This window comes from Mus caroli, unplaced genomic scaffold (genome assembly GCF_978045245.1).
Source record: "Mus caroli unplaced genomic scaffold, Mus_caroli_1 scaffold_10, whole genome shotgun sequence".
Taxonomy (NCBI): domain Eukaryota; kingdom Metazoa; phylum Chordata; class Mammalia; order Rodentia; family Muridae; genus Mus; species Mus caroli.
In genome coordinates this window covers 44,011,527-44,025,832 of record NW_028227265.1, presented here as the reverse complement: position 1 = coordinate 44,025,832, position 14,306 = coordinate 44,011,527, and positions in this window count along the sequence as shown.

Below are 14,306 nucleotides of genomic sequence, written 5' to 3'. Positions count from 1 at the left end.
GTCTGCAGAGACTGGCTGATTGTAGTACCGTGGAAAAATTGGAATGTTGCAGGTCCAGAGGCTAATAACTTTAACTTGGGCTAGTTCTAGCTTTCCAGAACAGCTAGCCATTTCTGCCCCTGCTCCAGTGTCAGAACTAGTGTCTTGCGACAATAGATTAAACCCTTTTGGAACAAAGGTATTAGGTATGACCTTCTTGGAATAGGTGTGGTTTTCTTGGAAGAACAGGTCTCTTATGCTCAAGCTACATCCAGTGTGGTATACAGTCTTCTACTGCTGTCTGTGGAACAAGATGTAGAACTCTCAGCTCCTCCAGCACCATGTCTGCCTTCACACAACTGTATTTCCTGCCATGGTGATAATGGACCTCTATAGGGGAACTTTCTCAGACCTGCCAGAGATATAAATAATGACACACAGGTTTATTAATATTTTAAAGCTTAGGCCTTTACCTCGAACTACCTCCCAGATACTCTAACCTGACTAATCTTGCCATACCCAGCTGCTTCATCCATCCACCTCCTTGTCGGCTTCTTCCTCTCTCAGCCCAGAAAATCTGCTTTCCACTTCCTGCCTAGCTATTGGCTATCAGATCTTTATTATAGCCAATCAGATACAATTCTAGAATGCCTTAGGCAGGTAAGGAAGAATGAATATTTATAAAATATGAGACCAGACCCAATTAAATGTTTTCCTTTGTAAGAGTTGCCATGGTGTCTCTTCACAGCAATAAAGCTCTAGACAATTTATTTTCTTTTATGTGCCTAAAGGTTCTGCTTTTGTTAAACAGAGTATCAGATACCCCGGAACTAGAGTTAATGATAGTTCTGAGCTACCACGTAGGTTCTGGAAGAAAAACAAGTGGCCTTAACCACTGAGTCATCTCTCCAGCTTCATAGCTTCTTTTTTAAACTGTTATTTTATGTGTACAGGTATTTTGCCTGCTTGTATCTCTGTGTACCACATCATGGACGACCCAAAGCCAAACGGAAGCATTGGCTCCCTTGAACTGGAGTTAACAATTGGGAGCCACCATGTGGGTGCTGAGAATCAAACTGACCTTCAGGAAGAGCGGCCAGTGTCCTTAGCTGCTAAGGCATTTCACTGACCCGAATTTGTTTTTAATTTTATTATTTTCATTTCATATGCACTGGTGCTTTGCCTGCGTATATATCTGGGTGACAGTGTTGGATCCTCTGGAGCTGTGGAACTGGAGTTACAGGCCGTTGTAAGCTGCCATGTGGGTGCTGGGAATTGAACCCAAGTCCTCTGAAAGAGCAGGTGGTGCTCTTAACCTATAAGCGATCTCTCTAGGCCCCCAGCCTTGATTTTTAAATATAAGCACTAATAGCTACTAACTTCCCTGTAGTGGAATTTTCCCCTAATTGACTATAATAATAAATACAAGCCAATCACTGGGTGAAAAGGAGGTGGGACTTCCTGGTCTGAGAAAGAAAGAAAGGAGAGGCAGGAGTTGAACTTCCTTTAAGACTGCGGGAGAGCAAGGCAGACACAATGTAGGCCAGAGGCTGCTAGTTCAGGTGGCGGATCCACCAGGATCCAGTGCCTGAAGATTTCTAACAGAATAGTTGATAAGTTTAGGATGCTAGGTTCTGCGTCCAGCGATTGTGTTATCTGTTGATTCTAAACTAAGGTGGACTAAAGGGAAAGAATATAGCTGAGGTGGAATTTGGCCATGCTTTGGGTTGGGAAGATTGGGCAGGGACTGAGCTCCAGTGGGAAGGTAGTGAGTGAAGCATGGGCTGGTGAGAGCACACCCACAGCTAGCTGCGGAAATTTGGGAATGCTGAGTGGGCTTGGCAGCAGCCAGCTGCAGAATGAAGAGATCGATTTTAGAGCACTGAAGAGGCAGAGCCAGCTTTGGTGGGACAGGCCTTGGCTAAAAGGAAACATGTGGGCTTGGTACCTGCCTGGGAACAGACCCCGAGACCACCGGCAAGTGCCTAGCTGGTGATAGTGCATGTTGTTTTATAATATTATATGCTACACTTCTTTTTTAATACTGCTTTTTATTATATCCTGAGAATTTGGGTATGTTGTGCTTTCATTTTTATTTGACTCCAGTATCTTTATCCCCTGATTTCCTCAGTGCCCCAATGCAGCTATCCATATATTTTTGTCTTTTCACAATAGTGTAACATGGGCAGTTTCTTTTCTGGTCCTGTCTGTTTGGTGTCAGGTTTGCCTCTTGTACTTAGACTTAGTTTTTCCCCTAGATTTGGGGAATTTTCTTCTGTGATTATATTGAAAGTATTTTCTAGACCTTTGTCATGGAGTTCTCCTTCTTCTCTGCCCACAATTCATAGATTTAGTCTTTTTATAGTGTCTCAAAAGTCTCATATCTCTGCTAAAATATATTTGTTATTTTGTCTTTGACCTGGACGGAATGGTCTATTGCCCTCTACCTTATCTTTTTAGAGTCTCTGTGTAGAGTCTACATGAACATACAGTGTAGACTTTGACCTGGACGGAATGGTCTATTGCCCTCTACCTTATCTTTTTAGAGTCTCTGTGTGGAGTCTACATGAACATACAGTGTAGACTGGACTGAATGGTCTATTGCCCTCTACCTTATCTTTTTAGAGTCTCTGTGTGGAGTCTACATGAACATACAGTGTAGACTTTGACCTGGACTGAATGGTCTATTGCCCTCTACCTTATCTTTTTAGAGTCTCTGTGTGGAGTCTACATGAACATACAGTGTAGACTGGACAGAATGGTGTATTGCCCTCTACCTTATCTTTTTAGAGTCTCTGTGTAGAGTCTACATGAACATACAGTGTAGACTGGACGGAATGGTCTATTGCCCTCTACCTTATCTTTTTAGAGTCTCTGTGTGGAGTCTACATGAACATACAGTGTAGACTGGACGGAATGGTGTATTGCCCTCTACCTTATCTTTTTAGAGTCTCTGTGTGGAGTCTACATGAACATACAGTGTAGACTGGACGGAATGGTCTATTGCCCTCTACCTTATCTTTTTAGAGTCTCTGTGTAGAGTCTACATGAACATACAGTGTAGACTTTGACCTGGACGGAATGGTCTATTGCCCTCTACCTTATCTTTTTAGAGTCTCTGTGTGGAGTCTACATGAACATACAGTGTAGACTGGACGGAATGGTCTATTGCCCTCTACCTTATCTTTTTAGAGTCTCTGTGTAGAGTCTACATGAACATACAGTGTAGACTGGACGGAATGGTCTATTGCCCTCTACCTTATCTTTTTAGAGTCTCTGTGTGGAGTCTACATGAACATACAGTGTAGACTGGACGGAATGGTCTATTGCCCTCTACCTTATCTTTTTAGAGTCTCTGTGTAGAGTCTACATGAACATACAGTGTAGACTGGACGGAATGGTCTATTGCCCTCTACCTTATCTTTTTAGAGTCTCTGTGTAGAGTCTACATGAACATACAGTGTAGACTGGACGGAATGGTCTATTGCCCTCTACCTTATCTTTTTAGAGTCTCTGTGTAGAGTCTACATGAACATACAGTGTAGACTGGATGGAATGGTCTATTGCCCTCTACCTTATCTTTTTAGAGTCTCTGTGTAGAGTCTACATGAACATTCAGTGTAGACTGGACGGAATGGTCTATTGCCCTCTACCTTATCTTTTTAGAGTCTCTGTGTAGAGTCTACATGAACATACAGTGTAGACTGGACGGAATGGTCTATTGCCCTCTACCTTATCTTTTTAGAGTCTCTGTGTAGAGTCTACATGAACATACAGTGTAGACTGGACGGAATGGTCTATTGCCCTCTACCTTATCTCTTTAGAGTCTCTGTGTGGAGTCTACATGAACATACAGTGTAGACTGGACGGAATGGTCTATTGCCCTCTACCTTATCTTTTTAGAGTCTCTGTGTGGAGTCTACATGAACATACAGTGTAGACTGGACGGAATGGTCTATTGCCCTCTACCTTATCTTTTTAGAGTCTCTGTGTAGAGTCTACATGAACATACAGTGTAGACTTTGACCTGGACGGAATGGTCTATTGCCCTCTACCTTATCTTTTTAGAGTCTCTGTGTGGAGTCTACATGAACATATAGTGTAGACTGGACGGAATGGTGTATTGCCCTCTACCTTATCTTTTTAGAGTCTCTGTGTGGAGTCTACATGAACATACAGTGTAGACTGGACGGAATGGTGTATTGCCCTCTACCTTATCTTTTTAGAGTCTCTGTGTGGAGTCTACATGAACATACAGTGTAGACTGGACGGAATGGTCTATTGCCCTCTACCTTATCTTTTTAGAGTCTCTGTGTGGAGTCTACATGAACATACAGTGTAGACTGGACGGAATGGTCTATTGCCCTCTACCTTATCTTTTTAGAGTCTCTGTGTGGAGTCTACATGAACATACAGTGTAGACTGGACGGAATGGTGTATTGCCCTCTACCTTATCTCTTTAGAGTCTCTGTGTAGAGTCTACATGAACATACAGTGTAGACTTTGACCTGGACGGAATGGTCTATTGCCCTCTACCTTATCTTTTTAGAGTCTCTGTGTGGAGTCTACATGAACATACAGTGTAGACTGGACGGAATGGTCTATTGCCCTCTACCTTATCTCTTTAGAGTCTCTGTGTAGAGTCTACATGAACATACAGTGTAGACTGGACAGAATGGTCTATTGCCCTCTACCTTATCTTTTTAGAGTCTCTGTGTAGAGTCTACATGAACATACAGTGTAGACTGGACAGAATGGTCTATTGCCCTCTACCTTATCTTTTTAGAGTCTCTGTGTAGAGTCTACATGAACATACAGTATAGACTTGACGGAATGGTCTATTGCCCTCTACCTTATCTTTTTAGAGTCTCTGTGTAGAGTCTACATGAACATACAGTGTGGACTTGGGCTCCTTAGTTCTCAGCTCACTGAATGTTACACGTGTCTGACTCACAGTTCCTTCTCCACTGTCTAGCAGCACATGTTGGCCAGGTTTTAGTGTATAACCACATGACACTTGCTCTAAATTTCATAAGACTGTGGCTCACAGAGGTCCTTGAGCTACCCAGTTGCCAAAGCAATTGCCTATGAACTGGCATCTTGATTTCATTCTGTCCATTACCCTAGTGCTGAGGACCTATTATGACAGGGCTTTTCCTGCTATCTCCAGTTAATGGTGATGCTACCCTGGGTATATCCCTTTTTTAGCATTAAAAAGGTCTGTTACTCTGGACCAGTGAGATATCTCAGTGGGTAAAATACTTACCACATAAACCTGATCACATGAGTTTGATCCTAGGAATCCACAGTGGAAGAAAAGACTTGACTCCTGATGTCTTCTGATCCAGAGCAAGAAAGAGAGGGGGAAGGTAAAATAAAAATTAGGGTGTCTGTTCCTGTTCTGGACTGTACCTCAGTGTTTTCCACAAATAATTACCTCAAATGGCGGTTCTTAATGTGGAATTCACTGGATATAGAATGTTGTCTGAAAGGACTTGGGAATGCTTTGAACAGGTTGACAAAAGAAGGAACTTTTTAAAATATCTGGACCAGGACTTATGGGCTGACACAGGAGAAAAAATTATGGAGATGAAAAGCAGGTCTTGAGGAATGATGTATCTAAGCTGAAAAGACAGGTACTTTCACAGTATCATAGCCAACAACTGATAGCTCACCATCATGAGGGTTAACAGAAGCAGCTGATGAAACGGAAGAATGGAAGGTCGTGGGTGCATGCCTGCTGAGGACATCTGCTGAGGACATCTGCCTTCTTGAAGCACTTTTCTCAAAGACAGGGCTATATCCAAGGAGAAAGGGCTCAGCACTGCCAGCATGGGCAGTAGAGTGGCCCCCATCTAAGACTGAGGGTACCCCTTCCTCAGCGTGTCTTCATAGAACCTTACGATGTCTGTATAGTCAAAAAGATCAGATCAACCCACAGTGATTCTTTTGTCTTTGCACCTTGGGGCCAGCAGAGGACAGGACCTAGAGGAGGTACAGGACAGTGGTGTCAGACAGACATTGCAGCATACCTCATATACTGCCCTGCAGTTCCATACGTTCAGTAAGCAGATGACTAGCATAGAGAAAAACTGATGTTCTTATATGGTCTTGGAATCAACAGGGCAAATCAAATTAAATTCTTAAGAAAAAGCACAGTTCAGTAGAGATAAAAGACTTCATAACATGTTATTCATAAGACTTGTCTGAAAGTTCAGATCTTCATTCAAATGTTGGAGCATTGTTTATATTGCCATTTTCTCTATTTTCTTTAGTTTTTTTTCAATCCTGAGTATTAAACTGCAGGCCCTGTACATGCTAGAAAACTTCTCTACCACCTTGGCTTCTACCCAGCCCTCTTTTGCTGGATTAAAAAATATATATACATGTACGTGATTTTTTGTTATCGCTTCTGGCCAGCTCTGTAGGAAAGAGTCTCAGTGGGAAAGCCATTTATGTATAGTTAAATGCTTAAGTAGGATAATATAACTACTCTTTTTTCCATAAAGGATTTAAACATTTATTTTAGCTATTAAGTTAGTTATTACCACTTCAGGCTGCCTGAGAGCGGTGTTGGAACTCAGAAGGGTTATGAGACTATAAAACAGAATTAGAGTCGAAAAAGCAAGTTGCTGGTGAGATAGGCCCCAACATTTAGTCCATGTTATTCTTATAAAGAACCCTGCTGTTGAATTTGGGAAAACATTTATTAAATGCCATGATCCAGCCTGGCTTTGGTGCTGAAACCAGAAGCAGGATGCCATACAGAGCTGTCCTCTTCAAACACTGTTTTCGTGAATTCGGTTGGATCTGCTTCCAAAGTCATCACAGCTGGGCTTGTTTTTTGTTTTTGTTTTTTTACATTTCAAATGCTATCCCGAAAGTTCCCTATACCCTCCCCCTGCCCTGCTCCCCTACCTATCCACTCCCACTTCTCGGCCCTGGCATTCCCCTGTACTGGGGCATATAAAGTTTGCAAGACCAAGGGGTCTCTCTTCCCAATGATGGCCAACTAGGCCATCTTCTGCTACATATGCAGCTAGAGACACAAACTCTGGGGGTACTGGTTAGTTCATATTGTTGTTCCACCTATAGAGTTGCAGACCCCTTCTGCTCCTGGGTACTTTCTCTAGCTCCTCTATTGGGGGCCTTGTGTTCCATCCAATAGATGACTGTGAGCATCCACTTCTGTGTTTGCCAGGCACTGGCATAGCCTCACAAGAGACAGCTATATCAGGGTCCTTTCAGCAAAATCTTGCTGGCATATGCAATAGTGTCTGAGTTTGGTGGCTAATTATGGGATGGATCCCCGGGTGGGGTAGTCCATCCTTTCGTCTTAGCTCCAAACTTTGTCTCTGTAACTCCTTCCATGGATGTTTTGTTCCCTACTCTAAGGAGGAATGAAGTATCCAACTGCTGACATTCCCTTGTCAGAGGAGTGGCAGGGAGGCCATGGGACCTTCTTCCAATGTCTAGTCACTCATCCCAACTAGCTGTATGCTCATCTTCTCTCGTTGTATATTTTGCCCCAGGAAGGGACTAGGGGTTCATAGAGCAGAAAGGACTAGAAAATGGGCTTCGGGCCGGGCGTGGTGGCGCATGCCTTTAAGGAGAGGCAGAGGCAGGTGGATTTCTGAGTTCAAGGCCAGCCTGGTCTTCAAAGTGAGTTCCAGGACAGCCAGGGCTACACAGAGAAACCCTGTCTCGAAAAAAAAAAAAAAAAAAAAAAAAAAAAAAAAAAAAAAGAAAAGAAAAGAAAATGGGCTCCATTTATGCAGCCTTAGGGAAGCTGTTATTCATGCTAGTTACAGACAGTGGTTTTATTCCTTACTGCATTCCTTACCCATTTGCTCCGTAATTAAGCTTAATAGACACATTGGTTCCCCAGAATGAACTTTGGTAGACTTGTGCTTTGCTTCGTTATCGGGACCTTATGAGAATGGGAGGTGGATGTTGCCCGGTCACCTGCCCCACTCTCTGCCACACACATATACCTGGGAAAAATTCTCACAACATAGAGCAAAAGATTAATTTTTTTCTTATCTCCATAAGTCTTCTGTTTATGAGCAGCAAACTCTAGCCTATATTGTTTCAGACCCACAGCTCCTCCTGCAAACATAATTCTTCTCTAGAAAGTTTCAAGATGATTTCAGCCCACTGTTGCTTTGGAGAGAGAGAGCTGTCTCATCAATCTAATCTTAGTCATCATTAGCTTTTGGTCTAATCATGCCACCAAAAAGAAGCTGAGAAAATTCTGGACCACAAAACATTACTATAAAATTACAACAGAACAAGGAAAATGCCTTTGCTAGCAAACCATTTGTGCTGGGCTAAGAGACCAACACACTGTCTCTCTCTGTGCCAATGTAATAGGTCCCCCATTTTCTGCCTCTGGTATCACAGTGCTAGAGGGCATAGAACTGGGAGGCTTGAGCAGGCATAGTTGTGGAGTACATGTTGTCTTTAAGTAGAGATTTTAGTCTGTAAATAAAAGAATCAATATATGTATTTGAATGCTAAAAGGGTGATTGAAAATAAACAGGCTTGCAAAATGATTCAGTGGGTGAAGGGTCACTGCCAAACTTGACAACCTGAGTTCAGTGTTCAATACTCATGGTAGGAGAGAACTGACTCTTATGGGGTGTTCTCTGACCTCCACACACACACACAAATTTTGAGTAAGATCTGAACAGCCTAGCTTAAGTAGGACAATATGTAAATCAATAGACTAGAATAGACTAGGAGGACCCCAAAATAAGTGTATACAGCTGATTTTTAACAAAAAGTGTCAAAAACACAGAAAAGGCAGAATCTTTAACCATTGGATCTGGGTAAAGGAGATATCTACATGTCAAAGAATGAAACCTGAGCTTTCTCCTCTCACCCTATACACAACTCCAAGTGGATCAAAGGCCTTTATTAACATCAGTCATTAAACTGTGCTAGAGGTAAAAGAAGTATGGGAAACACCTGAAGATGTATGAATAGGCAAAACTCCTGGACTTTGATTACTCAAGCAATAAAACCAGTAATTGACAAATGAAATATCAAAACTTAAAAGCTTCTATACAACAAAGGAAGCTGTTAATTGAATGAAGAAGCAGCCTACAGAAAGAGAAAATATTTACCAACTGCATATCTGACAGAAGGTTAATATCTAGATTGCACAAAGAACTTAGAAATGAGATATTGATGGCTGGAGAGAGAGCTCATCAGTTAAGAGCACTGGCTGTTCTTGCAGAGGACCTGGGATCAATTCCCAGCACCCACATGGAGACTCACAAGCATCTGTAACTCCAGTTGTAAAGGGGAGAGCGTCTGGCCTCTGTGGGACTTCATGAATATGGTACACAGACATACATGGAGACAAATTACCCATGAACACAAAAACAAAAATAAAAAATAGAAACTTTAAAAAAAGATGATGTATTTATTTATTATATGTAAGTACACTGTAGCTGCCTTCAGACACTTTCTTCTCTCTTTGGCCCGACTTGCTCCGGCCCCACTCCCTCCAGCCCAAAGATTTATTTATTTATTTATTATATGTAAGTACACTGTAGCTATCTTCAGACATCCCAGAAGAGGGCATATTATGAATGGTTGTGAGCCACCATGTGGTTTCCCTTAAATGGACCTTACGTTTAGCTACTTTTGCCAGGTGTGGCAGTGCAGACCTTGAAGTACTTAGGGGGCTGAGGCATGAGGCCTCTATGAGATTAAGGCCCACCTGTACTATATAGTGGATCCAAACCCTGAACTATAATGTGAGACCCTGTCTCAAAAAACTCCAATGAATGTGTATGTGAAATACATACACCCATGCCCACCCACCCACAGAGAGAAGAGAAGAGAGAGAGAGAGAGAGAGAGAGAGAGAGAGAGAGAGAGAGAGAGAGAGAGAGAGAGAGCGAGCGCTGGTTTTCAGAGTTGTCCATAGAACTTAAAAATTAAATTCTCAGGCTCACCCCCAGATTTACTGAAAAGAAAGGGTCTAGTAATGTTGAATTTAGGCACCACTGGATCGATCTTTCAAATCTATTTTTCAGGGTTGTTTGTGTCCCTTGAGCAAATTTCTTCACTCTTCGGAGCTTCAAAATCTTAAAGGAGAGTGACATGGGGTGAACTGATAAGACTGCACATGTCCAGGGTCTTCAAGGGTTGGCACAATGGCTAGTACCATTCAGCAGTTGCTGGATGAACCCTTAAAGCCACTGCCATTTGTAAAAGTAAGCTTTTCTATGCCAACCCTTGTTTTGAATGATGACACAGAGACCTTTGTATTAACTAATAAGCTTCTGGTACTATATAGCTGGGCAGACTGAGCTAGTCTAGCCTGACAGTGCTGGCCTTAGACTACTTTGCAGTCACTTCCTAGCTGTGTGGCCATTAACTGCCATCTTAGCCTTGATCTCATAGCCTCTTCATTCCCATCTGATACCTCTCTTTCCCACCTAAGACCCTCTTCCTCTCTCTGGGAATGGAAGTCCTGCCTTTGCCTCTCCTGCTGTTCAGCCCTTTATTTTAACCAATCAGAAAGTGATGGAGTACAATGGTTTATAAAACACTGAGTCAGGAGATCTTTCATAATAACATTACAAAAGTGCAACCAGATCTCTTGGTATAGAAATCAGCATTTGAATGCATGGTACACAAAAAAATCCCCCAACATCCATTGAGATTTATTGCATGAGAAATGTGTCTTAGTGTTCTATTGCTGTGAAAAGACACTACAACTAAAGCAACTTATGGCAGAAAGCATTTAGTTGGGGCCTAGCATACAGTTTCAGAGGATTTGGCCTATGGCTATCATAGTGGAAAACATGTCAGTAGACAGGCATAGTGCTGGAGCAGTAGCTAAGAGCCTACATCCAGATCCACACAGGCAGCAGACAGGAAGAGAGTGAGCCTAGGCTTGGTGTATGTTTTTGAAAGCTCAAAGCCCAGCACCAGTGACACAACACCTCCAACAAGGCCACACTTCCTAATCCTTCCTGTTTACAGTCCACAAACTGGGGACTAAGCAGTCAAATATATGAGCTGATGGCAAAATGCCTTCACTCCAACTTCAAAAGTCCCCGTAATCTATCAGTGTTAGCTCTGTTTAAAAGTCCAAAAGTCTCATTTGAGACTCATGAAGTATCTTTATGTAATCCCCTGTAAAAGCAAAAGGCAGATCACATGCTTCCAATATTTTATACATGTATGAATTCTCAAGAAATAATAAAATAGTATATATTTAAAAATAGGTCACCGGGCAGTGGTGGCGCACGCCTTTAATCCCAGCACTTGGGAGGCAGAGGCAGGTGGATTTCTGAGTTTGAGGCCAGCCTGGTCTACAGAGTGAGTTCCAGGACAGCCAGGACTACACAGAGAAACCATGTCTCGAAAAAACAAATAAAATAAAATAAAATTAAATTAAATAAAGGTCAACAAAGAGTATAGTGTTGAGAGTTTGGAAGGAATCTCTTATCATTTACTGACATTTTCAGGCCTATTCAGTGAATCTGTTGTAGTTTTTTTAAAAAATATTGTGTGTGTGTGTGTGTGTGTGTGTGTGAGAGAGAGAGAGAGAGAGAGAGAGAGAGAGAGAGAGAGAGAGAGAGAGAGAGAGAGAGAGACTAGGGATGAGAGAGAGAGAGAGAGACACTAGGGGTGTATGCATCTGTGTGCAGTGCTTATGAAGGCCAAAAGAAGGCATCAGATTCCCTGGAACTGGAGTTAGAGGTGGTTATGAACCATCTGATTAGGGTACTAGGAACTAAATTTAGGTTCTCTGCTGGAACAATTTGTTCTCTTAACTCCTGGGCCATTTCCAGCTCCTCACTGAACTCTTCTGACAGAAAGGTAAGTGATAATCATACTACATTAGGGCTTAGGAATCTTTTCTTTGTTTGACAAGGTCTCATTTAGTCCAGACGGACCTTGCACTCACTGTGCAGCTAAGGCTAGTCTTGAATCTCTGGTCTTCCTGTTCTTACTTCCTAAGTGCACACATTACCAAGCCTAGGTTGGGTTCATGTGATAGGACTGAAGAAGCTATATGACCCATTTGTCCAGAAATTGTAAAGCTACCTGTTTTCTAACATAATTAAATGTATTAAGTATAAACATAATTAAATGCATGCTCTCTAAAAGTCTCCAGGGTTCAACATGCTTGCTCTTTTAATTGCATACTCCCTGGAAAGAAACAAGAACAGCATTTTCTTCTATTTTTAATCTCCTGGCAAACATGGAATACCAAACTGTCAAACTTTTTCTGCCAGCTAGGTGGCCATACTGCTCTGTGAAAGTTAGTTGGCCAATAAGTCAGCTTAATTCATTTTACAAGCTGTGCTGGTTAGTTTGTTGTCAACTTCATGCAAGGTCATGTAAGACCCCAACCCTCAGTCAGTGGTACTTACTTTGAGATGCCACTGAGTGAGACACCGAAATGCAGATCGATGTAAAAGCAAGAGGTTTATTTTCCAGAGCATCAGGGTCAACCTTCACTTAGTCCCTCAAGGAGAGTGACTAGAAGGTGACCCCGAATGACTGTTAGAAGCAGTTTTTATACTTTTTAGGGGCATAATTACATCAGCAAGGTTACAGTTCAAACTTATTGGCTAAGCATATTGACCTTTAAATCTATTGGCTAGCAAGCATGGGCAGATCATGACATGCATTTGAACTCTACCTGGGACTTTCCAGAGGATCGGGTGAGTATCAGTCAGTACCTTCTGTTGTTTTTCTGATAATTTTTTTACTCAAGAATGATCCTGTGGGTGGAGAATGGAACTTGGCCTAGCCTTGACCCCAGGCAGGAGGGGAAAGCTGGAAGGAGAGTGTGGGACTTTGAAATAGCCCTTAGGGTTTGTCATTCCACCCTCCCTTTTTTTGTACAATCTCCAATCGTGGGGTCTTGGGTAACTAACTCATATTCTTCAGGACCTGTCCTCAGGGTCTCATATTGTTGGCATAGGACCATCAGTTGTACTGCTCCTATTCTCTCCCTTATGAAGGCTATAAGCTTGTTCAATATGCAGGGTCCAAAGGTCAACAGTAGCAGGAGAACAATTAAAGGCCCTAACAAGGTAGATATGAGGGTGTTTAACCAAGTGGAGGCATCAAAAGGAGTGATACCAGCCTTTGGAATGTTCTAATTCTCTTTGGTGTCATTCTAAACTTCCTCACATTTTGGCTAGGGACTCTCAAATCACCCCCTAGTGATTTACATAGAAACAGCATTTCTCATGTAACATGGCACATAGCCCTCCCTGTTGTAAAAATGCCAAATCTAGCCCTCTTCTATTCTGTAATACAACCTCTGTCAGAGAATCAGCATTACTTTCTAAATGGCAGTTGGATTTTTCTAGACATTGAATATCTTCATCAATATCTGGTTTGAGGCTATTATAATTCTTACCTTGTAGGGTTAATTCAGCAATCCCACTATCTGCCCCAGCTAGGCCTGCTCCCAAAAAAAAGGCAAATGTTAAAGAGACAGGTTTTCTTTTCTATACCAGTAGACTTCCAGTTGGGTTCCTTAATAGAGTCTGAAAGACAGTTTCTCAGAATAATAGGTTATTTGGGGGTACCAACTGGATTAGCACAAAAAACCCTTTAGGGTAGGAGGAATTGAGAGTTTCCACATGCATGCAAGGGATCAACCCTGTGGTGCAAGCTCACCAGGATTGATTGGGGGGGCACTATCCAGCTTGAAGGCACAAAAGAGTTAGTCTGGTTACATAAATGTAGACAGGGAGTTGGAACGTCCCCATATCATATCTGCCTTGGCTTGATATGGTCTGTAATGTCAACGAGAGCCCTCCTTGAGACCATCTGCATGTCTCATCGCCTTTTGAAATGTTATACTCTGCAACCAGCCCAATTCATTCATAGAAGGGAGGTTTTGCATTGCAACATAACCAGCACGAGGTGGTGAGTTTGGGCTGTGAGGCATTTAGGATCTGAAAGGTTTTTAACATCATAGACCAGAGAGGGTCTACTGGTTCAGAGGGCTTGAGGAAAGGAACGGGGTCAAGGTCTTGGAGGGGGGATTCTCAGAGGGGATAGGAACTACAGGCATAGGAGGTTGGGTCAATATTGGCTTAGAGGTTGATAACCCTGGGTTAGGTCCCAGTGCTATGAGTATATGGTCAGTAAATGGCCGTACCAAAAGTCTAAGGGTAAAAAGTAACCTGGGATCATATCCTCCTGTGATCCTTAGTCTAAGACCCCAGAACTTCCTGGCTTCCCTTTGCCTACTTTTCTTTGTCTGAAAACTTAAGCTTTACCAGTGTATCTGTACCTTCCCTAGCTATGATGACAAGGTCCTCCCGTGAGGTT